Source organism: Aptenodytes patagonicus, chromosome W, assembly GCF_965638725.1.
Source record: "Aptenodytes patagonicus chromosome W, bAptPat1.pri.cur, whole genome shotgun sequence".
In the NCBI taxonomy this organism is placed as follows: Eukaryota; Metazoa; Chordata; class Aves; order Sphenisciformes; family Spheniscidae; genus Aptenodytes; species Aptenodytes patagonicus.
In genome coordinates, this window is record NC_134981.1 from 46,198,761 (window position 1) to 46,213,735 (window position 14,975).

Consider the following 14,975-nt stretch of genomic DNA (forward strand, 5'->3'; position numbering starts at 1 on the left):
CTCTCCATTAGACTTCCGCACTGGCCATATGGGACTGTTAAAGGGTGAGCGAGTCTTGCTGATCACTCCTTGGCTCTCCATCGACGAATCAGCTCATGAATGGGAATCAGGGAGTCTCGGTTGGTGCGATATTGCCGCCGGTGCACTGTGGTGGTAGCGATTGGCACCTGTTGGTCTTCGACCTTCAGCAACCCCACAACAGAGGGGTCCTCCGAGAGACCAGGCAAGGTGGACAGCTGTTTAATGCCTTCCGTCTCCAAGGCAGCTATACCAAAAGCCCACCTGTACCCTTTTGGGTCCTTGAAATACCCTCTCCTGAGGTAGTCTATGCCAAGGATGCACGGAGCCTCTGGGCCAGTCACAATGGGGTGCTTCTGCCACCCATTCCCAGTTAGACTCACTTCGGCTTCCAATACAGTTAGCTGTTGGGGTCCCCCCATCACCCCAGAAATACAGATGGGTTCTGCCCCTATATAGCTTGATGGCATTAGGGTGCACTGTGCACCGGTGTCTACTAGAGCCTTATACTCCTGTGGGTCTGATGTGCCAGGCCACCGAATCCACACAGTCCAGTAAACCCGGTTGTCCCTTTCCTCCCCCTGGCTGGAGGCAGGGCCCCTGTAATCCTCATCACAGTACTCATTTATCACTTCTTGTACATACGAGTCAGAAGTTTCTCCATTAAGATCAGGAGTAAGATTGGCCCTTCTACTCTCTCTGGGGAACTGCCCGCTGGAAACTGGAGCAGCAATTTTCCTGGAAGAACCTCTTTCTGTGATTGTTTTCCCTTGCAATTCACGTACCCGTGCCCCTAGGGCTGAGGTAGGTTTCCCATCCCACTTCCTCATGTCCTCTCCGTGGTCACGCAGGTAAAACCATAGGGTGCCCCGTGGTGTGTACCCTTTATATTCTCTCTCTTGAGCAAAAGAACGCTGACTCCTAATAGCCGAGATACTGGTCCGTACAGGTGAGGAGTAGGACCTATCCTCTCTGAGTTGCTGGATCTCCCGGTACAGTTTCTCCACCGCCGAGACGACGGAGGAAGAGAGACTTTCCTCATATTGCCAGAGTTGACCAGCCAATTCATCCACTGTTTGTTCCTCTCCATCTTTCCAGGTCATCACTGCCAATGAGTTGGCATATGACGATGGTGCGCTCCTTACAAACTTCCGCCACATGGGTCGTGTGCACTTGACTTCGTCTGGATCTTTGCATAGCTGTTCATTGCTCAGGTCACCATAAATCACCTCCAGCACAGCTAATTCCCTCAGGAACTGGATACCCTTCTCCATGGTGGTCCACTTCCTTGGGCGACATATGACATCTTCCTTGAAGGGATACCTTTCCTTCATGCTTGACAGGAGTCGCCTCCAAAGGCTGAGGACTCGTGTCCCTTTTCCAATCGCTTTGTCAATGCCCCCTTCCCTGGAAAGGGATCCCAGCTGCTTGGCTTCTTTACCCTCTAATTCCAGGCTACTGGCCCCATTATCCCAGCATCGGAGCAGCCAGGTGACAATATGCTCGCCTGGACGACGGCTGAAATCTTTTCGCATATCTCGCAGCTCACTCAGGGATAGAGATCGGGTGGTTACTGCCTCGTTTATGAGTTCTTACTCTTCTTCCTCCCCGATCAGCGGCCGGCCCTCCTTCTCCTTTTCTCGTGATGGCCCTTCTCCAGGGTAGTCTGCCTCATCCACTTCTTCCTCTGGCTCCCTTTTAGAAGAAGCTTCTTCCTCCCTTACTAAACGAGCCGACTTCCGCTTCCAAGATTTCTTCTTGTGTACAGGGGCGACTGATACCGGCACAGGCTGGTTCTTTGGTTCAACCACAGGGCCTGTCGCTGCGGTCTGAGTGGCCACAGGGCCTGTCGCTGCGGTCTGAGTGGCCACAGGGCCTGTCGCTGGGATCGGAGTGGCCACAGGGCCTGTTGCCGGGGTCAGAGTGGCAGCAGGGCGTGTTGCCCGGGTCTGAGTGGCCGCAGTGCGTGTTGTTTTACCTTCAGATCCAGAGACCTTCTCTTCCCTTTGAGGGTACTGAATGGTGTTGAACAGGGCTCGGTAGGCATGGGCCAGGCCCCAGCACGTTGCAATGAGCTGCATCTCTCTGGAGTTGCCAGGGTGACAGCATACTTTGTCCAAATATTCTACTAACTTTTCAGGATTCTGCACTTGCTCAGGGGTGAAGTTCCAAAACACTGGGGGTTCCCATTGGCCTAGGTACTTGCCCATCTTGTCCCACACACCCTGCCACTCATAACTATCCAGCCTTGGGGCAGATCTCTGGATGATATTCTTAAATTGCTTACCAACTTTAGACAAAACCGAAACAATATTCCCAAGAAGTATTAATAGAAGTATCTTAACTGCCCAAGGCTGTTCAAAATACTGGAAAGTTACTGTAATGAAGGAGGAAACATCATAGAAGGTAGTGACACTGCCATTCTCTATTTCCTCCGTAAAAAAACTCTCAGAAAAGTCACTGCAATTGCTAGTTGTCTCCACAAAATGGTCTCCGTGGTACAGTAACGGCTTCATTGCGAAACTTACATACCACACTAACGTCAAGGTCAATGTTTTAAAAAGAAACCTCACAGGCATGACATCACTAATCACCGCAGACCACAGCAAACTGCAAAACCCAACACCAATCTTTAACATGTACAGCAAAAAAGGAGCACAATGCAGTTTAGACAAATCAACATCGGGAACAGAGGAACCAACATTGTGACCCACAACTGTTAACAGATATAAGTTCCTTAATACACTCCGGTTAATCTGTTATTATCTCAAACCCTTCGAGCCCCACGTTGGGTGCCAAAAAGGACTGTTGTGGTTTAACCTCAGTCGGCAACTAAGCACCACACAGCTGCTCGCTCACTCCCCCCTCCCCCAGTGGGATGGGGGAGAGAATTGGAAGAGCACAAGTGAGAAAAACTTGTGGGTTGAGATAAAAACAGTTTAATAATTGAAATAAAATGATAATGATAATAATATGATAATAATAATACTACACAAAGCAAGTGATGCACAGTGCAATTGCTCACCACCCGCCGACCGATGCCCAGCCAGTCCCCGAGCAGCGGCCCCCCCGGCCAGCTTTCCCCAGTTTATGTACTGAGCATGACGTCACATGGTATGGAATGTCCGTTTGGCTGTGCCCCCTCCCAGCTTCTTGTGCACCTCCAGCCTTCTCAGTCGGTAGAGCATGGGAAACTAAAAAGTCCTTGGCTAGTGTAAGCACTACCTAGCAACAACTAAAACATCGGTGTGTTATCAACTTTGTTCTCATCCTAAATCCAAAACACAGCATTGTACCAGCTACTAGGAAGGAAATTAACTCTGTCCGTGCCGAAACCAGGACATTAACTCAACTGTAAACCCTGTAGGAATATTTCTAGAATAAAGGCCTGGTGTCCATATGATATTTTAAACATTGCTTTTGAAGTCCCTATTCTGTAATGTGTCAGGTACAAGAAAAACTACATTTTTTTCTTTGCTGACTGTGGAAATAGTATGTGAGCAGATGAAGTATTTAAGGTTGTAGGAATCATTTCCTGAGTATCAGGGTTTTTCGTATGTTGAATTCTGTAGAACTGCATGCAGTTTATAAAAAAGGCAGATGTTGGCTTTTTATACCAATGCATATTTTCATACATATTTGCACACATATGCACATTATGAGTATAGATATATATACAGATAGATTTTTTTATAACAGATGGTAAGCTGAAGCATTTAAATGTTTGGAGATAAAAGAATTAAATTTGACTAAGCAGTTCTGCTCCTTTGAACACAGGACAGCTCTTCGAACATCTAGTTAGATGGTTTCATAATCTTTTCTCAAAGAGAAAAGCAGCAGTACAATACTTTTTTATTCTTGTCATTCAATATGCAACTTCCAAGTCACAGATCCTGATGGAAGCGTGGGAAAATCTACTGTGTGTCCTTCATATTGAAACAGATGACACCGCTGCAATTCTACAGAAATGACTCACAGATGACTACACTAGGCAGAAAAAAATGCTCAAAGAAACAAATGTTTAATGTAATTTTTAGTGGCAATTCTGTGATTGACTGGGATTTACCTTTTCAAAAGAAAGAAGGTGAAGGCATAATATTATAGTACTGATTGACAGATGATGTTTAGTCATTGGTAGGCATTCACAGAAGACTGACTTCTCTCAACAAAAAGACATCATTTGAGCACGGGTCACCAATGTTCATGGTCAAGTCTAGCATAGCAAGTGCTTTAAAAGAGGAAATGAAGAAAAAGAGAAGTTGTGAAAGATTTGTCTTTTATCCAAGCAAAGAATAAAAATGTAAATAAATATACAGTAAAATAATAAAACCCCAAGAATAGAATAAAAGCTGAAAACATAGCAGAGACAAAGTACTAGCCTTAAAAATAATGACCACAGCATATGAAAGGATTGTATTTGAACACAAGAGAATAGTTCAGTTGGAAGGGACCTAGAACCATTATGTAGTCCAACTGCCTGACCAATTCAGGGCTGACCAAAAGTTAAAGCATGTTATTAAGGGCATTCTCCAAATGCCTCTTAAACACTGACAGGCTTGGGACATCGAGCAACTCTCTAGGAAGCCTGTTCCAGTGTTTGACCACCCTCTCTCTAAAGAAATGTTTCCTAATGTCAAGTCTGAACCTCCCCCGATGCAGCTTTGAACCATTCCCACGCGTCCTGTCACTGGATATGAGGGAGAAGAGATCGGCACCTCCCTCTCCACTTCCCCTCCTCAGGAAGCTGTAGAGAGCAATGAGGTCGCCCCTCAGCCTCCTTTTCTCCAAACTAGACAAACCCAGAGTCCTCAGCCGCTCCTCATAGGACATGCCTTCCAGCCCTGTCACCGGCTTTGTTGCCCTCCTCTGGACGCATTCAAGGACCTTCACATCCTTCTTAAATTGTGGGGCCCAGAACTGCACACAGTACCCAAGGTGAGGCCGCACCAATGCTGAATACAGCAGGAGAATCACCTCTTTTGACCAGCTGGTTATACATCCAATGGCTCTCCATTCCTTCTCCAACTATCATACTGCCTGTGGGACCCCATCGGTTGTGCTTTGAATTTTTAATAGACACTGGGGCTCAAATGTCCATCATTTCTCTTGACACTGCAAGGCTCCTGGGAGTCAGACCCAGAAAGCCGTAGATTAGGGTGAGTGGCATCGAGGGAACTAAGAAATTGTGCCCCACCACATTGATTACACGGACACTCCTGGGAGACAGTCGCCCACAACTCGCGAGAGTCCTAGTAAGGGCTGCCAAAGTAAATATTATTGGGTTTGACTTATTAAAAGGATGTGAGTGGCATTTACCGGATGGCACAGTCTGGAGTTTTGCCAGTAAATCTGACCACAGGGGAAGTCACATATCACTGCTGGAAACAGCAGTGGCTTTGCCACTCTAAGATAACTAACGTAACACAATATCCTTTACCGACCGCCGCATTGTCGGGGATAGATGAGGTGATAAAAGATTTGGAAAGTCGAGATATTATAACCCGTACTCATTCCCAGTATAATTCACTGGTGTGGCCGGTCAAAAAGCCAAATGGTAGCTGGCGATTGACCATTGATTATCGTAAATTAAATGATAATACAGAGCCACTGACAGCAGCGGTCCCAAATATCGCAGAAATGTGCACTCACAAGGCATGTGCGGGACAACCAGGGGATCAGGCCCAGCCAGCATGGATTCATGAGAGGCAGGTCCTGCTTGACCAACCTGATCTCCTTCTATGACCAGGTGACCCGCCTAGTGGATGAGGGAAAGGCTGTGGATGTGGTCTACCTGGACTTCAGCAAGGCCTTTGACACCGTCTCCCACAGCATTCTCCTAGAGAAGCTGGCGGCTCACGGCTTAGACAGGTGTACTCTGCACTGGGTCAAAAACTGGCTGGACGGCCGGGCCCAGAGAGTTGTGGTGAATGGAGTTCAATCCAGTTGGCGGCCGGTCACGAGCGGTGTTCCCCAGGGCTCAGTTTCGGGGCCAGTCTTGTTCAATATCTTTATCGATGATCTGGATGAGGGGATCGAGTGCACCCTCAGTAAGTTTGCAGGCGACACCAAGTTGGGCGGGAGTGTTGATCTGCTCAAGGGTAGGAAGGCTCTGCAGAGGGACCTGGACAGGCTGGATCGATGGGCCGAGGCCAACTGTATGAGGTTCAACAAGGCCAAGTGCCGGGTCCTGCACTTGGGCCACAACAACCCCATGCAACGCTACAGGCTTGGGGAAGAGTGGCTGGAAAGCTGCCTGGCGGATAAGGACCTGGGGGTGCTGGTCGACAGCCAGCTGAACATGAGCCGGCAGTGTGCCCAGGCGGCCAAGAAGGCCAATGGCCTCCTGGCCTGTATCAGAAATAGTGTGGCCAGCAGGAGTAGGGAAGTGATCGTGCCCCTGTACTCGGCCCTGGTGAGGCCCCACCTCGACTACTGTGTTCAGTTTTGGGCCCCTCACTACAAGAAGGACGTCGAGGTGCTGGAGCGTGTCCAGAGAAGGGCAACGAGGCTGGTGAGGGGTCTGGAGAACAAGTCTTATGAGGAGCGGCTGAGGGAACTGGGGTTGTTTAGCCTGGAGAAAAGGAGGCTGAGGGGAGACCTCATCGCTCTCTACAACTACCTGAAAGGAGGTTGTAGCGAGGTGGGTGTCGGTCTCTTTTCCCAAGTAACTAGCGATAGGACGAGAGGAAATGGCCTCAAGTTGCGCCAGGGGAGGTTTAGATTGGACATGAGGAAAAATTTCTTTCCTGAAAGAGTGGTTAAACATTGGAACAGGCTGCCCAGGGAAGTGGTGGAGTCCCCATCCCTGGAAGTATTTAAAAGACGTGTAGATGAGGCGCTTAGGGACATGGTTTAGTGGGCATGGTGGTGTTGGGTTGACGGTTGGACTCGATGATCTTAGAGGTCTTTTCCAACCTTAATGATTCTATGATTCTATGAAATAGTTATCCAAATCCAGAGCCAAAATTATAGCTGGATGGCAGCTATAGATGTAAAGGATATTTTCTTTATGGTCCCTCTGCAAGAAAAGGACAAGGCTCAGTTTGCTTTCACTTGGAAGGGTATTCAGTATATATTCAGTAGACTTCCTCAGGGCTACAAACACTCCCCCACCATAGCTCATAATGCCCTTGCTAAAGTACTAGCACAAATAAGCTTTTCCCTGGGAATCACTATCTACCAGTACATTGATGACATACTGATAGCCGGTAATACCAAAGACCACGTGGAGCAGGATATGACTAAAATAAGAAACAAACTCGAACAAATGGGGCTAGAGATTCCTCCCTCCAAAATACAAACTCCGGCACAGGAGGTAAAATTTCTAGGAGTATGGTGGATTCGTGGTGCAGCATCCATTCCCCCCGATACCCTGAAGGAAATAGAGGATGGGAAAACCCCTAATACCCAAAAGGAGTTACAGGGAATTCTAGGAACTTTGGGATACTGGAGAGTGCATATTCCTGGTTTTTCCATTATCGCCCGACCACTGTATAATCTCCTGAGAAAGGGAGTGCAATGGGAATGGACCGAAGTACATGACCAAGCCTTACACTCTCTGGTAGCGGAGCTTCGGTTATTCCAACAATTAGGTCCGGTCCACCCCGGCGATTCCATACACATAGAATGGGGATTTAGTGAACATGGATCCCATTCCAATTTATGGCAAAAGGGACCAATGGGTCCTAAATGACCACTGAGTTTTAATTCACGGTCCTTCAATGATACCGAAAAACGATATACCGACTTGGAGAAAGGACTCCTATCAGTGGTAAGAGCCTTGCAACAAGCGGAACAAATACGAACCTCCCAAAATATTATCCTACGGGGGCCATTTAAGGTAATAGAAACAATTAAACAGGGAGCTGCCCCTCCAGGAGGAATAGCACAAAAGCCAACAGTATGAAAATGGTATGCTTACCTAGGAGTGATGGAGCTTATGCCTGTAGAAGAAGGACCAATAAAGGTTTCCAAATTGCAGAAACCAGTAGACCCAGGGATGGTATATCATGCACTCCCAAGCAAGCCTTCACCTATCCACGATGCCACCCCTATTGAGGAAAACTCAGATCTAACTGGGGTCTGGTTCACTGATGCCTCCGCACGGCGAGAAAGCAAAGTCTGGAAATACAAGGTGGTGGCCTTAGAAGTGAAAACCGGACACACGGTCATAGAAGAGGGGGAGGGTAGTGCTCAAGTAGGGGGATTACAGGCGGTAATCTTGGCTGCCTTATCTCAGGCTACCCACATTTACACCGACTCATATGCCATATTCAAAGGAGCAACCGAGTGGCTTAGTCACTGGGCAGCAAACGGGTGGCAAGTAAATAGGACGCCAGTCTGGCAGGAAACAACTTTTAGAGATAAGCAACCACAGACCCCTATACGTTGGCTGGGTGAAAGGACACGATCTTGCACACACTAAGCCTGCATTCTTTAACAGGCAGGTTGACGAACTCGCCAGACTTAATGTAACTGAAGTAGATTCGAACGTAGGAGGATGGAACAGGCTGCTAGAATGGTTACATATTAAGCGAGGTCACTCAGGGATGAACGATCTCTATAAGGAGGGAATCTCTAGAGGATGGCCCGTTACAAAATGAATGGCAGAGGCGACAGTCACTGCGTGCCCTGAGTGTAGATTAAGACTAACCACCAATCATCCGGCCAAGGTGCCCCCCCTGCACAGTAGAGATAGGAAGGCTCTATGGCAAACATGGCAAATAGATTACATAGGTCCACTCCGTCCCTCCGCAGGGAAAAGATATGTTTTGGTAGTAGAAGTGATATCTGGAATCACTGTGGCAAAAGCAGTAAAAGCAGCCACAGGAATGAACACTGTGCAGTGTTTACGAGAATGGTTCAGCACATTACCACACCCGGAGGAAATACAAAGTGACAACGGTTCTCACTTTACTGCCGGGGTGGTACAGGATTGGGCTTGGGAGGAAGGAATTCACTGGACATTCCATACCCCCTATTACCCCCAAGCAAACGGGATAGTAGAGCGAACAAACGGATTATTAAAAAGGTACGCTCAAGTAGGTAAATCCGATTGGGCTAACCACTTATCTACCGCTGTTTATACTATTAATAACCGGTGGACTGGAGGTGGAAGTCCAAAAATGAAAGCTTTTATATCCTCCACTAATACCATCATGCCAGAACTCTCCACCCCACCTGGGAAATATCCTGTCCCTTGCCACCCGGGTCAACCAGTATTGGTAAATGTCCCCTACGTGGGGAAGGTGCTGATGGTTCTTGTCTTTCCGAAAAACAAATTTGCCTGGGAAACGAAAGATTATTCCGGGAAGACTCATCGAATCCTCACCCAGTGGATCTTTCCCTCGTTCTAACCTGTTGAGAGCCGGTGCTTATATCATTCCACTGAGCAAGCTTCTTTCCTTTTACAGGTAAAACCGGAATGAACAATTGCACCTGGAACCTAATTCTGGACTGGTTTGAGTTGGAGTGTCCCCAAGGACAATTATTGTTTGTAATTTTAGTGTTACTAGTGTTGGTAGCTATAGTCATTCTAAAGCTGAAATTTTAATGATGGGTTGCTATATTATGCATATGCGCTGGATTGCATGTATTTTGCTGTTACTTTGGTTTGCGTTATGGATAATCCTTCTAAGTAATAAGCCGTCCATGCTCCGACTAAAACGAACCAGAAACAATCGTGAATTACCCATTGAAAATTTAGCATTTGATATGATTACAGGGTTTTATTGAATGATAAACATGACTGGTGGAGGAATATGCATAAATCTCCCCAGCAGTGCGGGTGCCGGACTACCTTTTGGTGCACTTGAAATAGATATTAAGTCTGTTTATGAGGCAATTCGGCTAAACAACAATGAAACAATCAAGATTTGGAACTATTCCGAAACCTTTGGGCAGGCCACACGGCGGTATGGCCTAGATATCACCAATAATGTAATGCATGCGTTTGTGGCTAGCAACCAATCTGGAAGTGTTACTTGCCAACGCATAGACACCAGTCATGTTTATTCCCAGGGAAGGTACCTCTATAATACTACCCAAAACAAGACTTTCCCCTGTGAAGTGTTAAATTGGTGGCCTCTGAGCAAATGGGGAAATCCGTTAATGCATCCGTATACAATCCCCATGAATGCATCATGGTGTTTCCAGTTTCCATGGACCCCAGGATCCAGTTGTCTGTGGCCAGGCCGGTCATACCGCTATGATTATAATGTTAGCACAAATTGTATCTGGTCCGCTTATTTCTGGGCATCTTTGCAGGCGTCTAGCGGAGATCACCCTTGGGATCCCCTAGATGCCAAAGTCGAGTTTGACAAACCACCTACTTCGCCGCTGTGGGAATGTACAAAAATACTTAACTGTTCCAACTTTGAGGATTATTTACCATATGTATGGCAGACTGAAGCCTTAGTAATTGCTTTTAGGCAAGCTTGCTTGTGCTACAACTATACTATTCCTATGCCAAATACCTTAGAAGCACTGAACCTTTGTAATATTACTCTAGGTCCCCAAGGGATCAGTGATGTCACTGAATGGGAAAACTTAACCCTATGGTGCAAACTTCCCCAATGGCATGCTGTTACCTCTCCCGATGGTATCATACATAGACAAAGCTCAGGGTACGACCACTCATCCTGTACTACAGCCTGGTTTAGTAGCCCTAAGGACACAATGTGGGTCTGCTCTGATGGAAATGTACTCACATATCCAACCTCAAAAACATGTGGGTTTGCAGTGTGGACTGGGCATCCCCTCAATGTGTCCCACTAAAATAGCCAATTTCAGCCACCATAGACGACAAAAACGGTCTGCTGACCATCCCGGGACTGCTGAGTTGAGTTATATTGATTCATGGAGAATCCCAAACTACTATACGTTTAGACAAGCAGTAACTTTAGGATTACGGTCAATATTTATGCCCGGATCCTTAATTAGAACTCACCAATATGCAATTGAAAATCTAACTTGGCAGGTACACCTGTTATCCAACTGGTCGAGAACCGCATTTGGGGCTATGAACTTACAGGTACAGGCTGTTTCCAGAATGGCGTTACAGAACAGGTTGGCTTTAGATATGCTCTTGTTAAGGGAAAATGGAGTCTGTGGTATACTAAATCACTCTTTCCCCGATGAAGAATGTTGTGTGATCATTCCTAACATCTCCTCAACCATAGAGCAAGCACGAGAAGAACTGAACAAGGTCGCTGCCAACACCCTGGACTTGTTTCACCGAATACAACCAGATGCCTCTGGACCCGTGGGATGGATAGCCACGGCAGTAAAGTGGTTAGGACTGTCAATTAGTGATTGGTTAGTCACCTTAATTCAATATATGATAATAATATTAATTGTAGTTATAATTGTTGCCATAGGCTTAAGTTGCTTAAAGCAAATCTTAGTGAAAACTTTCACTAATAATGTGAATACTGTTAATGTTTCACTGGATGAATATGCTCCGATTCTCCCTCCTTTCCCTACATGCCTATGATGTGTTGCGATCGGATGTGACAGAGTCACGGGGTGGACAATGTGATGCCCATGCCCCCATGCAGCTGGACACAAGGGAGCAATGACTGTGCAGAAACGGGGGACAGGATGGAGCGAAGGCCCCATAGCTCTCGCCTGTTCGGACACTGTCATCCTTGATAAGTCTGCCTCTGCCACACCTCTCACAGTCCTGAGGCCTAAACTTATGTCAAGGGCCTAAAGACTCGGGCTCTGAAACACATTTGAATGCACTGAGAGAGAAAACCTAAGGCGGGGAAGTGAAAGGAGGACCTCACCTGCATAAAGTAACACCAACTTGTGATACTGAGCACTTAGTTTAGTGATTTAGCAGTTACGGCTCCTCATCGTTAAAATAAGAGGGAAGGGGAGAAGACGGCGCATTTGAGTAAAAGATAAGACCCAACCAAGGGCTTATCTACCGAGACCATGCGGCAACAAAAGCACAAAAGGATGCGGACTGGAGGAGGCTCCTTGGAGCTCCCTCTCAGCTGGACTGAGATCCCCGAACCGTCTGTGACCACCGGCTTGATCCTTATCGACAGGTCGTATTACCCTCCCTGTGTATGTAGTTGTGTTGTGTTATGTGTTACTATTTCGTGAACCTGTATGCTTGCTTAAGGATTCTGGCTCTCATAATAAACTGTCACCATATAGTACCCGCCTGACTGTGGAGTCTGAGTAGTGGTCGTTTTCCCCCCGCTTCTTTTGGTACTATACGGTGCATGACAAATACTCAAGGTGAGGCCGCACCAATGCTGAATACACCTCTTTTGATCAACTGGTTATACTGTGTTTGATGCCCCCCAGGATGCGGTTTGCCCTCTTGGCTGCCAGGGCACACTGCTGACTCCTATTGAGCCTGCTGTCGACCAGCACCCCCAGATCCCTTTCTGCAGGGCTGCTCTCCAGCCACTCCTCTCCCAGTCTATACTTGTGCCTGGCGTTACTCCGTCCCAGGTGCAGAATCCGGCATTTGGACTAGTTAAATTCCATGCCATTGATGATTGCCCAATGCTCCAATCGATCTAGATCCCTCTGCAAAGCCTCTTGTCCCTCGAGAGAGTCAACAGCACCTCCCAGTTTGGTATCGTGAGCAAACTTAGTAACGGTGCATTCAACTCCTGCATCCAGATCATTGATAAAAATATTGAACAGAACTGGCCCTAGAATTGAGCCCTGAGGAACACCGCTGGTGACTGACCGCCAGTCAGATATAGCCCCTTTCACTATGACCCTTTGAGCTCTGCCCTTCAGCCAGTTCTTCACCCAGCGCAGCGTGTGCCTGCTCATCTCAGAGTTGGACAGCTTGTCCAGAAGGATGCTGTGAGAGACAGTATCAAAAGCCTCACTAAAGTCCAGAAAAACTCCATCCACCGCCTTCCCTTCATCCACTAGGCGGGTGACCTTATCATTGAAGGAGATCAAATTAGTTAGACAGGGCTTTCCCTTTGTGAACCCATGTTGACTGCGCCTGAGGATTGCATTGTCCTTTAAATGCCTTTCAGTAGTACCCAGTATGATCTGCTCCATAATTTTTCCAGGTACTGAGGTTAGACTAACAGGTCTGTAGTTTCCTGGGTCTTCCCTCACGCCCTTCTTGTAAATTGGAATAACGTCGGCTAGCTTCCAGTCAGCAGGGACCTCCCCCGACTCCCAAGACCTTTGGTAGATGATCGAGAAGGGTCCTGCCATAACATCTGCTAGCTCCTTCAGTACGCTGGGATGAATCCCATCAGGCCCCATGGACTTGTGAACATTCAGCTGATACAGCTGGTCCCTTACAATTTCAGTGTCCACAAATGGAAAGTCACTATTCCCATCGTGGTCCTCCGACTCAGGGGACCGGGCAGCCCAAGGTCTATCAGTATTATTAAAGACTGAGGCAAAAAAAGCATTCAATGCCTCCGCTTTTTCTTCATCCCTATTAGTCAGGTGACCATCTTCAACAAGTATCAGTCCAATAAAAGGGACAAGCATCCCTTTTTCATGTTAAAACAAACATCCTGATTAAACTAAATCCAAAGAAATCAGAGAATGGCCTCCCAGAGGAACTTCCTTAATCCTTTTCTACTAAGATGACAAATGGAAAGCACTAGGGTCTGCATAAAGCAGGATCCCCAGACACCTGGTTGGATAAATGGCTTGACAACTCAGTTACTGACAAGTACAGAGACAGAAACTTTCTGAAACTGCTCTAAGTAGATATTAGGATTGAAGCATACATGTCTCCAAATTCCCTGCCTTTATAGTGTCAGTACATCTATGTGGAAATAAATGCTTCTCTATATTTACCTTAACCTAAGCTTGTGTTAAGGGTAACTTCAATATAAATAATAAAATCCAGCTCGTGACTTTTATACTGTATCTACTTAAAAGCAGGGCACTGGACCCTCTCACAGCTCACAGCGCCCTATGAAGTTCTCATGTGAGTTCATAAGGTAATTCCTCTACTGCTTAGGACAGTTTAGGAATTAGCAAGAGTGTGTCTGGAAACTAGGAGATTTCAAAGGCTTACTGACATATGAAAGGATAATAAGGAGACAGTCTGAATTCTGAAGGCTTTCCAATGAACTGAAGCAACCATCAATTAACTATTATGTGCATGGCAGAAGCCTTCAGTTCCACAAAATGGAGAACCTGCTTTATCCTAGATAACATGCCAACTTGCTGCAGTACAGCACAGTGGTTCCCAAACCTATTAGCTTCTGCTGTATTCCTGCCGGAACTATAGAGCAGGCTGCCTCACATTACAACTTTACTGCCAATCAGTTGATCATTAGTAACTCACAATACCTGCAAGACACGAATCCTCTGTGCAAGCCAGAAGTTCCAACAGGAGCTGGAATACATCAATTTGCCAAAAAAATGGTGACAGTGTGCTGTTCTGTGGTGGGTTGACCCTAGCCAGCAGCTAAGCACCACACAGCTGCTCGCTCACTCCCCCCGCCCAGTGGGATGCAGGAGAGAACAGGAAGAGCAAAACCAAGAAAACTCATTGGTCGAGATAAAGACAGTTTAATAAGCAAAGGAAAGAAGAAGAAAAAAGCAAAACAAATGATGCAAAGGCAAGCACTCATCACTTCCCATAAGTAGACCGATACCTAGCTAGTCTCCGAATAATGGCTACCTACCCAAAAAACACCTCCCCTCAGTTTTTATTGCTGAGCAAGACGTTATATGGCATGGATAGTGATCACTAGTGATAAGCCACGGGGCGGCACGCCAATGTTTGAGGGACAGTGTGCTGAGTACACTGGAGCACAGTTGAAATGTCTCTATACTAATGTGCGCAGCACCTTAGCCATCTCAGAGGTGGTAGGGGATGGAGATCCATGCGGCAGCATAGACGCAAGGGTTGTTGATGCATTAGAAACCACGGAAGCACCTGAGAAAAGTCACATAGGACTTAGGGCTTCTCCCCGAAAAAAGGTGGCAGGATCAAT